The sequence below is a fragment of the Gorilla gorilla genome, chromosome 17 (genome assembly GCF_029281585.2).
Source record: "Gorilla gorilla gorilla isolate KB3781 chromosome 17, NHGRI_mGorGor1-v2.1_pri, whole genome shotgun sequence".
Taxonomy (NCBI): Eukaryota; Metazoa; Chordata; class Mammalia; order Primates; family Hominidae; genus Gorilla; species Gorilla gorilla.
In genome coordinates, this window is record NC_073241.2 from 36,100,071 (window position 1) to 36,113,848 (window position 13,778).

At 50.8% G+C, this 13,778-nt stretch overlaps 1 pseudogene; it reads left to right on the forward strand.

The window, feature by feature from the left end:
* The first annotated feature begins 539 nt into the window (after positions 1-539).
* LOC101148547 (serine/threonine-protein phosphatase 6 regulatory subunit 2-like) lies at positions 540-13,574 on the forward strand (annotated as a pseudogene).
* The last annotated feature ends 204 nt before the right edge of the window (positions 13,575-13,778 follow it).

Below are 13,778 nucleotides of genomic sequence, written 5' to 3' on the forward strand. Positions count from 1 at the left end.
TCCTACTTGTTCAGTCCATGGTGGTTGATCTTAAGGTGACATGCTTATTCTTTCTCTACTATAAAGTTTAAGAAAATTAAATTAATTTTCTAGCGTAAGTATTATGTCAAAGAGAATTGCTAACATTAAAGTTCTGATACTTCTTTGATAAGTTCATAGGACTTGCTTTTGTTGTTACTGCGTTCATCAGTCTAAATGGACTGAGAATATGAAGAAAACACTGTTTTCTTAAATGAGCATAAATATACAGACTTGGGTTTAAAATAATGTGGCAATCAGGGCCTGAAAGGAACCTATATATGGTACAGGAAAAATTGTATCAGACTGATGAACCACGGTATTGGTGCTTTGTGCTGTTTCTGGCAACAGAATTTTACTACCATCTATGTGGATAATGTGTTGATGTTATTACATATTAGTAAAGAAATACTGCATGGGTATTTAAAGGCTTTTGTTTTCTGTTGGGGTTTTTATAGAACCTGCTTTTTAATCCAAGTAAGCCATTCTCAAGGGGCAGTCAGCCTGCAGATGTGGATCTTATGATTGACTGCCTTGTTTCTTGCCTTCGTGTAAGCCCTCACAACAACCAACAGTTTAAGGTGAGGGCATTCGTTTTCATCTAACTGTGTTTACTGATGCCGTTATCCTTTATAAACGGAAAGACTAGAGGGATAACAGGTTCACCTCTATCGGCATTTCTCACTATTACGTATTGATGTTCATTTCAAGACCTTAAAAACTTAGTGTTTTTAAAAAAACTTTCTATTTGCTGTTCTTTTTGACTTCATTTGTATTACTGAGTATTTTTCTCATAGAAATAATCTGCTTTTTTTTCTTTTTCTATAGATCTGCCTGGTGCAGAATTCACATTCTACATTTCACTATGCACTGGTAAATTCACTCCATCAAATCATCACCAATGTAAGTCCAATAGGCATTGCTAAACTACTAAAAAAAAAATTCATTATTTTCTTTGCATATTTATTTTTATGAAACGCAGTCTTGGTTTTCAAAAAGGTTCTGAATTTAGATGTACGGAATAGGAAAATTTCTCCACGGTGATTATATTTGATAATTGATAAATACTTGTATTTTTCATAGTAAGCCTTGACTGAAGGGCCCATATTAAGGAAGATGGAGTTAATAAGATGCTTTGGAAAGATAAATCTAAAGCATCTTATTCAGATCAAAAGCCCTAGAGAAAAATGGCACTGAAAATATAATATAAAATTTTCATCCCAAAGCTTTTCAAACATATTATTTGAATACTCTTAGCCCTTTCACAGCATTTGATACGTTGACTTGCCACCTTACCATTTAAGTTAAAAGTAATAGTATTTATGTTGTAGTCCAGTATAGCACACTGACAAAATGATGGGACTATATTTGATGGTACTTTAAAACCTTTTGATCTTAAATTTATTCATATTGTAAAATTTCATTTTTCTTAAAATAAAATATTAACATACTTTAAAAGAAGTATTCACAAGATACAAAAGCATATCAAACAAAATAAGTGAAATCATTAAAAGGTACTTGGGAAACCTTCAACTCTGATATGGCGACATTAAATAGAGAGCAAAACTTTATCAGATTTGGACTGTGGATTTTTAAAATTCTAATTATGAACAACCCAGTTTTGAAAGTTCTCAGGTGTTGGCCAGGCGCAGTGGCTGACGCCTGTAATCCCAGCACTTTGGGAGGCCAAGGTGGGTAGATCACGAGGTCAGGAGTTCAAGCCTGGCCAAGATGGTGAAACCCCATTTCTACTAAAAATACAAAAAATTAGCCAGGTGCGGTGGCAGGTGCCTGTAATCCCAGCTACTCGGGAGGCTGAGGCAGGAGAATTACTTGAACCTGGGAGGCGGAGGTTGCAGTGAGCTGATATCACGCCATTGCACTCCAGCCTGGGAGATAAGAGTGTGACTTCATCTCAAAAAAAAAAAAAAAAAAAGGTTTAGCACTTATTACTTAGTCATTGCTTCCATATTTGTGTACATTGCTATTGGTCCCATAAATTGATACATTTCTTGCAGTCTTTTTGGAACGCTATTTGGCAGGAGCTATACAAACACTTCTCTTTTTTTGTACAAATAATTCAATTTCTATGACTTTAAAAATGTTATGAATATAACTCAAAAGGAAAAAGCTGCACACATAGGTACTTATTGCTCTTGATTACAATAGGAGAATATTAGAAGAACTTTACTAGGAGGAGAATGGGTTAATATTCAATAATGAGAATGGTATTTTAACTTGGTGAGCTGATAAACATTCATTAAAACCTATATAGGGCCGGGCGCAGTGGGTCTCACCTGTAATCCCAGCACTTTGGGAGGCTGAGGTGGGTGGATCGTAAGGTCAGAAGTTCAAGATCAGCATGGCCAAGATGGTGAAACCTGTCTCTACTAAAAATACAAAAAAAAAAAAAATTAGCTGGGTGTGGTGGTGGACCCCTGTAATCCCAGCTACTTGGGAGGCTGAGGCAGAGAATTGCTTAAACCTGGGAGGCGGAGGATGCAGTGACCCGAGATCACATCACTGCACTGCAGCCTGGGCCACAGAACGAAGCCACGTCTCAAAGAAAAAAAAACCTATATAGATCTGCAGGGCATGGTGGCTCATGCCTGTAATCCCAGCACTTTGGGAGGCCAAGGAGGGCTAATCACGAGGTCAGGAGATCAAGACTATCCTGGCTAACATGGTGAAACCCCGTCTCTACTAAAAATACAAAAAATTAGCTGGGAGTGGTGGCGGGCGCGGTGGCGGGCGCCTGTAGTCCCAGCTACTCGGGAGGCTGAGGCAGGAGAATGGCGTGAACCCGGGAGGCGGAATTTGCAGTGAGCCGAGATCGCGCCACTGCACTCTATCCTGGGTGACAGAGCAAGAGTCTGTCTCAAAAAAACAACAGCAACAACAACAACAACAACAAAAACCTGTATAGATCACATAGCAATATGGAAAAACATGATACGTCAAGTGAGTATACTGTGTTTATGGCTTTGTTAAAAGGTGGAAAATACAAAAAAAAGGGAATATGAAAAGAAAATCAAAGCAGGGAAAAGGCTAACCCGTTTTCTTTCAATATATATTTTTAAAGTTTTATCAAACAAAAATATAGAGAATTTGTCACTTGAAAAAGCTACTGCCAGTAAATTGTACCAAGTTTTGGTACAATAGTAGCAAATTTGGTTTTTAATTTGTGTTGTTTTTTTTTTTGATATGAGAGCTTTAAATTAATAGTTTTTTGAGATTCTCACAATTAATTGCAATTTTCATTAAATATCTCAAAGTAATTACAATAACAATGTTTGAAATGAGATAATATGGGTCTGGCCTTAATACGTTGATAAGTTGACCAGGGACTGAAAGGAATGTCCAGAGCTTCACAGTGTCTGCTGGGTTGGGGGTGGAGGGGAGTGGGAGGAATGTGAGTTGGGATTGTAGAATTGGAGTTAAGATAGGATCAGTTTGAAGGAAGAGTTTACGTTTTATTCTTTATATCTTTGATGGTTTTAATTTATGTAATAATCTATATGTTATATATTGTAAGTGAATTATTTAATTCCTGTTAATGTTCTCTGGACCAAATTCCAATTTCAGTTCTATGGTCCATTGAAATACTTTAGAATGGATAATCTGCTATGAAATACAAAATCCATTTTGCTTCCTCTCTCTTGATTTTGAAAAATAGTTGCTCTTTTCTGTTACAAGAGACTTTGTGGCAAGTGAGACAATTTTTACTTATCTTTTGCTGTGTGTATTAATTTTGGCAAGCCCTTCTTACTTGGGGATTAACTTTTTGTTTCATAGAGTTCTTTAATATCTGTTGAAATTATTTTGTTTGTTTCTTAAAGGAATTTTTACAGTTGTATGTTGTTCTGAATTCATCATTTAGCTTTATATGGTTATGCCAGTTAGAGTAAGAATGATGGGAATAAAATAATATCATTCTGTCTATATTATTCCCTAGAGGTTTGTCTTCACCAGAGTTTATCTCTTTTTACCTTTTACTATGTATTGAAACTACAAATGAAATAGCTCAATTTCTTAGCATTTATACAATAAGTACTCCAGCGTTATGTTTACCAAACATGTTTGAGTGAGTCTTCTCTTTGCCTTTCTCTTTTTAAAAAAATTCAGGCTCTGCTGGTTCTTCGTCAGTTAGATAGCATTGATTTGTGGAATCCTGATGCTCCTGGAGAAACATTTTGGGAGATTAGGTATATGTACTTTTATTTTTTAAATTCAACTTTTAAATTTTATTTTGTATTTTTTGTCTTGAAATATTAACTCTATAGTATTTAGTATATTGTAAAATTTATACTTCCAAAGGTTTTATGATTTTGTATTTTTTTGACTTCAGATTATTAGAATTTCTTGTTTTAACTATAAAAAAAGGTGTCACAGCAATTTAGAAAATAAGTTTTAAGAATAGTGCTAAATTTTGTCACACAAACATAAGTACTGTTGCTTGGTATATTCCCTTTTTCAGATTTCAATGTGGTTACTACTGTGATTTTAATAGATTTTCACAGTTTTAAGCCTAGAATGATAAAATTTTGTAAAAATATTGTTTTTTTCAGTTTTTTCAGCTGTGTGATCTTTCACAAACTTTCTGTAATACCAATGCTTTTGATGAGTGAATTAATCATGGACACCTGCTTAGAAGACAAAAATATATACAGAATTTTGTGGTCTACTTCCTAGATTATAGAAGTCATTACATTTTCATGAGCATAAAGTCACCACACTGAGGAAAATGGAAATGTGTAAACCTCAAGTTTGCCATTATCTTATAGGAATGGGTGTGCTAAGTTACTTGGCAGCTGAATTAAACCTTACTCTAGAGCAATGCTCTCCAATAGTAATGTAATGAGAACCCCATATGTTAAAGTTTCCTACATTAAAGAGTAAAAAGAAGCAGGTAAAGTTAATTGTATTAATATTTTATTTAACCCAGTGTATATTATCTGTAATATAATTTCAACATGTAGTCAATATAAAAGTTATTAATGACATATTTCATTGTCTTTTTAAAATAAAGTCTTCAAATTTTGGTGTGTCTTTTATACTTGCAGCACATCTCAATTTGAACAAGCCACACTTAAAGTCCTCAATAGCCATGTGTGGCTGCCCAGTGGCTACCATGTTAGACACTGCAGCTCTAGAGTAGGGATCAGGAAACTTTTCTCTTAAGGCCAGATAGTAAATATTTTAGGCTTTGCGGGTCATACAGTTTCTGTCATAACCATTCAGTTCTGCCTCTGAAGCATGAAAGTGGCCACAGACAATATGTGAATGAATGGGCGTGGCTGTGTTTAACTAAGACTTTATATTTACAATAGCAAGTGATAGGCTGGATTTGGCCTATGGATGGTAGCTTGCAGACCCGCTGTCCTCATTCAGCTACCTCTGTCCCCCAGGGGAGTGCCTAGGTGGCCAGAACCTCCTCTGGGCTTCAGCCCATGCTGCTTAGGTCCGGGCTCCCTTGGGGAGTCTCTGAACGTGCACCTCACAGTCTCACGTTTGTGTGGTGGATGATGTGCACACGCCTGCCCATCCTGGGTGGAATCCTCACGTGCTTGAGAGTCTAACACACTTCTAATAACTCATGAGGAAGACAAAATTATAAAGGAACTTTTCAAATACTTAGAACTGAAGAATAATAAAAATACTACATAGCAAAATGTGTAGAATGTAGTTAAAGTTCATTGTATACAGGGAAATATAGCCTTTTAAAGACAGACTGGAAAAGAAGAAAGGCTACAAATTAATGAGTTAAGCTTCCAACTTAAGGACAAAAGAGGCAAGGCATGGTGGCTCACGCCTGTAATCCCAGCACTTTGGGAGGCTGAGGTGGACAAATCACCTGAGGTCAGAAGTTCAAGACCAGCGTGACCAACATGGCAAGACCCCGTCTCTACTAAAAATACAAAAATTAACTGGGCATGGTGGCGGGCGCCTGTAATCCTAGCTACTCAGGAGACTGAGGCAGGAGAATCGCTTGAACCTGGGAGGCAGAGGTTGCAGCGAGCCAAGTCAGACCCTGACTCACGCTACTGCCCCTGCCACCCCCAGTTGTTTCAGAAGTGCTGCTTGGTGCAGAGGATCCTGGAGGCCTGGGAAGCCAACGACCACACACAGTAAGAGCCACTCGGACATGGAGGGACCCAGCCTGGCCAGTCAGGGATGCAGAGATGCACCTCAGCCGGGCACTGGTGATGCTGCGTGCAGGACTGCACGCTCTGGTGGAGCACTGGGTGTGAGACACAGCTCCACACTCTGAGGCTGCCATGCAAGGGGCCCTCCTACTGGGTGGACAGCTGCAAATGCTACTTGGGGAGGGGACACAGGGAGCTGACAGGAAGCAGTCCCATTCCCACCAGGCACCTGCTCTGGCCCCTGCCCAGCCTGGCTTGCCTAGGCTTTGCCCTCTTGCGGGTCCCCTGTCCATTCCTGATCTTCCCCAAGAACTCGGGTGCTCCATCAGCACTCGCACATGGGGACCCGTTATTTTGGTCTTTCCGTGTCTTCTGCTTAATGGGTGCTCCCTCTGGTCAGGACACATGTCCTGCTTATTGTCCTGAACCCAAAGCCATCCCCACCCATTCATTGTCCTGCTGGGAGCTGTCTGGCTCTGGGCGATATGAGGAGGGACTCACTGGAGCTGGGAGGGGTTTGAGTGCAGCTGTGGGGAAACAGAGGCTGAGCTGGGCTGCACAGCATGGAGGTCCCGCCTGACTCTCCCTGCAGGGTGCTGAGCCTGAGCTTTGTAGCTGACAGCGTGGGCTCAGCTCCTGCGCCACTGCTGCCACCAGCAGGGCTCAGGCCACACCACGGCCTTTCTGCCTCCGTTTCCCTGTCTGTAAAATGGGATGAGAGCAGTGTCTGTCTCCACGTCTGTCTCAGTGGCACTTTTGGTAGTGAGGTTGGGGTGAGCCTGCTTCACGTGGCAGGTGCTGCTCAAACAGAAGTGTCTTGGAGGCAGGGCCGGGGGCACAGGCTCTGGGCAAGGGCCAGGCACTTGCTCTGGAGGTGAACCTGGAGGCCTGTGCCACTTGGCTCACCGGGTCGTGGGTCTGGCAAGGTTGGGGCCAGGCGGCCACCCTGATGGTGCCTGTGGCTTTTAGGGCGACGGGTGGCATGAGGCGTGGGAACACAGGCCACCTCACGCAGATCGCCAACGTGCTGGTGCAGAACCTGGAGCGGGGCTCTGTGCAGACGCACATCAGCGAGGTCATCTGAGGTGAGCCCCCCACCCGGTCACCCTTTTGCTGGTCGCGGGCACCAGGGCTCTGAAGGAGCTACTGCCTGAGGCTCCCCTCTGCCCGTCAGCAGGTGCTGATTGCACTGACAGTGAAAGACCCCGCAGCCGTCTCTGTCTTCTCACTTCCCACATCAGATCTGTCCTCAGGGGGACCTGGGTCTCATGTGTCAGTTCTGTTGGGCAGACTTCTGTGGAGACCGTACCAGGCGTCAGCATGTGGCACAAGAGACAGTCCCTGCTGGGGGCAGTTGTTGACTCCAGAGCTGGTGCTCCGAAGCCATTAGTGCTGCCAGGCTCCTTGCAGTTCATGGAGTCCTGCCTGGGTGCAGGCAGTCCTGGCCGTGTGCCAGCTTTGCTCTCCATTCCGGTGGTTGGAGAGTCTCACATTCTCACTCAGGTGTGAGACTTCATAGCACAAGTCTCAGGGGAACAGGTAGCACCCTGTTTCTTAAGAGCACAGTGGGTTAGGTGGACACAGGCACACCACATGTGTGGCAGAGGCGGGCCCAGCCATGGCCCCTCCTCCCTATGCCAGTACAAGGTGAGGAAGCTCTGGATGGTCCTCCCTGCACCCCAGGACCATAGGGTGAGGGGTCTCCTGGGTTGGGCCCCATTAGCCCCTAGCAAGGTCAGGCCTGCCGGCCGCTGTCACAAATAATAAGAGCAGGGCAAGAGGAGGGCAAAAGAGATGGGTGGAGGTGGAGGCCAGGGAGGGCTCCCCAGGGCGGGGGTGGTTTAGGGAGGCGAGGGGCAAGCATCCTGGATCATCCCATACAGTCTCCAGATTGTGAATCCTTCCAGGGTTCTGACGTCCCCGGAAAAACAGACAGGACACACACCCAGGCCTGTAGGCTGCTGCTGAGTTTGGGCCTGTGAGGCAGGGTGAAGGAAGCTTGCTGCTTTCTCAGATTCTGTTCCACAGCTTCTGCGTTTCTGGGAGTTTCTCAGAATGGGCTTCCACACCAACAGACTTGGAACTCGGTTGCCCACTGAGGTCTTGGCAGGGGCAGAAGTGCCCACCACTCTGCCCACAGTTGCTGCACCTCAATCTCACTGTGGCCCCAGGCCCCTCCGGACACGCGACTATGCTGCCTCCTTCCCATCCAGCAAAGCTCCTGCTTCAGGCCCTCAGATGGACTGACCACAGTAGCACTGCCCCATCCTCCTGGACCCAGGATGCACCTGCCGGAGCGCCTGAGTGCCCTGAGCCATCTGCACGGGGTCTCCCAGGGCTCACCAGCCAGCACTTCCCTTGCAGGGCTCCCTGTGGATTGCCATGGCTGCTAGGAGAGCTTCGTGGAGGAGACGCTAATGGAGACCAACTGCAGGAACACTGTGGACTTGTTGAGGAGGCTCGGGGCTGCCCCCTTGGTGCATGCACGGTGCTGGGACGCTGTCAGATGCTCCTGTCTTTGCCCCGAAGCAGAGGCCAAGAGAGGCACAAGGGCCGCACACCTGCCTGCTCCTCTTGGACGCGGGTGCCCGAGCATAGCCTGCAAGTGTGCAGTCTGTCCTCCAGGCTGATGCCTGCAACACAGACCCTGTCCTGTGCCACACCCAGGGCTGGTCTCTGAGGACCTCTGTGCAGAGCCGATGTTGGCCCCAGGTCCCTTCCCTCCCAGTCCAGGAGCTGTAGCTTGTTGGCAGAAGGCTCCATATGCCTGAGACCAACCTGCCCCCTGCACATGGATGTTGGGCTGTCACGGGGCCTTGGCCTCACCTGGGCACCTCCTTACACAGCAAGGCCTCCTGGGCCCAGAGATCTGATGAGTGACATGCTGGGCGGGGTCTGGGAGCCCTGGGCTGGGTAGGGTCTGGGGCGCTGGGCTGGCTCACACACCCACCCCATCTGGCCTGTGTTTTAGGCAAGCACTCACTACCTTCACTCCTCGAGTGAGGACATTGAGGGTGCTTTCCCTAATGAGCTGTCCCTTCAGCAGGTGAGGGCGTGGCCGGCCCCTGCACCCTGCCAGGCCCTTCCTGGCACCTGTGTGCTCTGCGCTTGGTCCTCCAGACGAGTCTCTGATGGCATCTCACTAGCAAAAGGGAGAGGGGGCTCATCTCCGAGCACATATGGGGTGGGGTGGGTCTGAGGGGAGAACTCCAAAGTCACTCCACCTTGACGAGAGCACTGAGGACACAGCAGATAAACTCGAAAGTCAAAGAATATGGGACGTATCTCAGATGTGAGCACAGTGAGCATGCGGCCTGAGTTTTGGTAGAATCGTGAGCCCTGAACAGTTAGAGTTTACTGCCCACTTTTGCTGGAGGAGAAGCTCCTGAACAACTAGAGAGACTGTGGTTCCCAAAGAGCAGCCTGTAGGCCTGAGGACTGCTCTATGACCGGCGTCAGTCCCTGCCTCCCTCCCTCCGTCCCTCCTTCCCTCCTTCCCTCCCAGGCCTTCTCTGACTACCAGATCCAGCAGATGACAGCCAACTTTGTGGATCAGTTTGGCTTCAATGATGAGGAGTCTGCAGACCATGACGACAACATCAAGTGAGTCCACTTGGATGCCCCCTGCACGAGGCGCGACTCCCCCTCCTCACTGCTGAAGTCCCATGGGGGCAGCTCCCTTAGGCCTTGCCGGGAGATAACAGGTGTTTCCAGTTGCGTGAGAGTGCTGAGGCCCCCAGTGAACACCAGGGGAGGAGCACCGAGGCCTCAGATGAGCACCGGGGAAGGAGTCCTGAGGCCCCAGATAAGCACCGGGGGAGGAGCGTTGAGGCCCCAGATGAGCACCAGAGGAGGAGAGCTGAAGCCCCAGATGAGCCCCAGGGGAGGAGCGCCGAGGCCCCAGATGAGCAGTGGGGGAGGAGCGCCGAGGCCCCAGATGAGCAGTGGGCGGGGCAGGGAGCGCCGAGGCCATCCCCCTTGCTCTTGCAGCGCCCCATTTGACAGGATCGCGGAGATCAACTTCAACATCGACACTGACGAGGACAGTGTGAGCGAGCGGGGCTGTGCGGGGTCATGCAGGCACCCTTTTCCCAGGCAGCTCAGGCCGCGCCCATGGCTCGGTCTGTCGTGGGCCTGTGCGGTGGGGCTGGGAGAGGCCCCTCTGTGGAGCTAGGAACAGTCGCTTTTCTTGACCCTCCCCATCATGCCCCACAGCCCATGGCGCCCACATCCTGAACTAAGCCCCTCTGGGAGCCCTGTGGGGACAGCGCCTCCTGTCTCCCCCAGACCCTCTGGAAACTGACCTTGGCGTTTTACCCTGCAGCCCAGCGCAGCTCTGAGGCCTGCTGCAGCGACCGCATCCAGCACTTTGATGAGGACGAGGACATCTCGGAGGACAGCGACACTTGCTGTGCTGCCCAGGTGAAGGCCAGAGCCAGGTGCGGGGCCTGCCCATCCCCCCAAAGCCTCTGCCGAGGAGGTGCAGCCCCCAGAACACCCATCAGATGCCCAGACGCCCTGCTGTTTGTTATGCCGGCTCGCAGAGCAAGTACACCCATCCTGCAAGCACTGGCGCCCAACGCAGCGGGTGACCCTCAGGAACCCGGAGCCGAGGCCTGGAGCGACTGGTGCTCCTCACTCAGGGCATTCTGTGCTCACCCTCAGCCTGGAGCCTGGTGCTGTCACTGGCCCTCAGTGTTAGGCATCTGTCCTGGGCCACCAGGCATCTGACTCTGCATCTCCCCGGGGTTTGGAGCCCCCCATGCTTCAGAGAGCTGCTCAAAGAATGGCCCGGAGTGCGGAGGCCAGGATGAGAAGGCGAGCTTGGAAGCAGACGGTGATGTGCCTGGGGCAGGTGCCCCCCAGACCCTGGAAAGAACAAAGCCCCTCCTCTGGAGGGTGACTCAGAAGGTGGTGCTGTGGGGCAGGGGCCGGGGACGTGTGTGTTGGGGACAGGACATGGTACCCTGGCCTAGGGGTGTGGAGGCTTCATTTGGAGCTGAGGCATTTGGGGCTCACTGTGGCCCGAAACCTGCATCTCCAGCTCTTTCCCAGCCATCCTGAGTAGGGGTCTGTGCTGCCCTGTGCCCGGCACAAGGTGGTCTCCTGCCCCTGCCTCTCGGTTGTTGTCACTCCGCCACTGTCACCAAGGTTGGTGGGTGGTGTCCACCTAGTCCCCATCGTCCACCCGGCCCACACACAGTGCGGCACAGGCCTGATGCCCACCCCAGCACAGCAGCACAGGCTGGCCTCCACCCTCACGGCTGACATCTAGGGCAGGAGCCAGTCCACCCCGCAGGCTGCGCGGCTGATAAGACCCCTCTCCTTACCCCTGCCCTGGGGGCAGCACTGACCCACTCAGGACTTTGGGGAGGGGGCAGGGATCTCTGTTAGGAGGTGCCGAGCTCTTAGCTGAGGCCAAAAGAGAGAGCAAGGGCAACACCCTGGGGAAGCAGGAACGTCCCAGATAGGAGGAAGGCGGCTCATCCTTGAGGCCAGGGAGGACCCAGTGGTGCTTGGTGAGCTGCGGTCTCTGTTGGATGCGGTCCTGGATAGGACAGGGCAGTGGCATCACCTCCGCACTGTCAGCATCAGCCCTGCTGGAGGCCTAGGGGCCCTCAGGCGCCTGACTGAGCCCCAGGTCATGGAGGGCAGTGGCATTGCCTCCACACTATCAGCATCAGCCCTGCTGGAGGCCTAGGGGCCCTCAGGTGCCTGACTGAGCCCCGGATCATGGAGGGTAGTGGCATCGCCTCCACACTGTCAGTGTCAGCCCTGCTGGAGGCCTGGGGGCCCTCAGGCGCCTGACTGAGCCCCGGTTCACACGCCCCATGGATGTTGGCAGCTTGTCAGGACCCTCGAGCTGTCCCCTGTTATTCTCTGAAGGGCTGAGGGGCACTGCCTGGGCCTCCCTCCTGGAACAGCCCCATGTTCCTGTCAACCTCTGTGGGGCCCCCGGTGGGGGGTGCGCTGCCTCCCCTTTGCCTGCAGCACCCCAGACAGGCCTGCCCACACCTGACCACTGTGTCTCTCACCCAGCAGATGCCATGTGGATGACAGTGTTTGATGAGCCAGTGAACTCGACGCCCATAGCCCCAGGAGTGGTGAGGGACATGGGTTCCAGCGTGTGGGCAGCTGACACCTCAGCTCCAGAGGAGAAAGGCTGGGCCAGTTCACCGAATTCCAGCCTTTCTGCTGGTAACAAATGCATTGGCAGGAGGGGGCCGTGTCAGGAAGTGTCTGTCAGGGTCAGGAGACGCCCGTCCCCCGGGACTGGCCCTGTCCTCGTCCTTGTCTGTAGCTCCGAGTCAGGGCCCAGGTGCAGCTCTCTGATGGACACAGAACACAGCCAGGCTGAGGCAGCCAGAGCCAAGGCCTCGAGAAAGCCTGTGAGTAGCAGCAGTGCAGGCGGCACCCAGCCTCCTGCAGAGGCCTAGCCTTGCCCAGTTTAAGGCCTGAGGCCAGCTGGCCCCACTCCTTGGGGTCAGTGGGAGGAGGTGGCCAGGACCCCGCATGCTGCTAGGTCTCTGGTGACATTGGGGTTTGATACAGCAGTGGGACTGGAGCAGCCACGTGCAGATGGGGATGCCCCCAGCCCCCAGAGGGGAGGCAGCAAGGCCATTGGGCTGGCCCTGAGCCCCATCTGAGCAGGTGGCACAGCCCAGGTCTGCACCCTTGGTTCTAGACAGCAGCACCAGGACCCCAGCATTGAGATGTATGTGTGTGGGTTGTTGGCAGGAAGCCATTCTGGGGCCTGATCAGAGCCGCTGGCCCCCAGGCCCCTAGTCAGGCCGAGAGGCTCCCCCAGACAAGGCTGAGAGCTCCAGGCGAGCAACAGCTGGCTTCCAACACTGGTGTCCCGGTGCTTGAAGGAGCTGTGGCAGGACCACACAAGGCAGAGTGGGCCCTTTCCTGAGCCTCTGCGTCCTCATGTGAGACCAGGGCACATTGCCCTGTATCATGGGGGAGGCAACAGTGTTGCTTGTGTGGAGACCACATGGAAGGTGTGTGAGCCTCTTAGCCTCGTCATGCGGTTTCCACACAGGTACACGTGTGCAGGCAACAGGCTGCATGTGAGAGGGCTACACGTAAGGGATCCCTATGGCCGGGGTTGCCACACCCTGTGGCCCCTCCTGCCTCACTGGACAGCACAGGCCTCCTACTCTGCAGTCAGCCCAGCTTCTCCATGTACCTCCGTGTACCTCCGTGTGTGTCACCAGGAAGGCCCCCCTGCTGGACTCTGACAGCAGCTCCTGTGGGGGCTCCGACAGCGATACATGACGACCAGAAGGCAGTGAGTGCCATGGATGCTGTGAACACGGGTCCGGGCCGGGAGGCCCCCCGCCCCCACTGCCCACAGTGGCCAGGACAGAGGAGGCTGTCAGCAGGTGTGTGGGGTGTGGGGGGTAGGTGGGCAGGCCTGCCTGGGTGCAAAGGCTGCGGCTTCCAGGCTCTGTCCCCAGCTCTTAGCTCCCTTGGGAGCAGGCTGAGGCCAGGCCAGGGGTCTTCTCCACACTGCTTCCCCGATGGCCCCGTGACCCCTTACAGGCTGGCTCGGGGTGGTCATGCCCACGCATTTAAATAGAGGCAGGATGGGAGGAGTGTGGGGGCTTC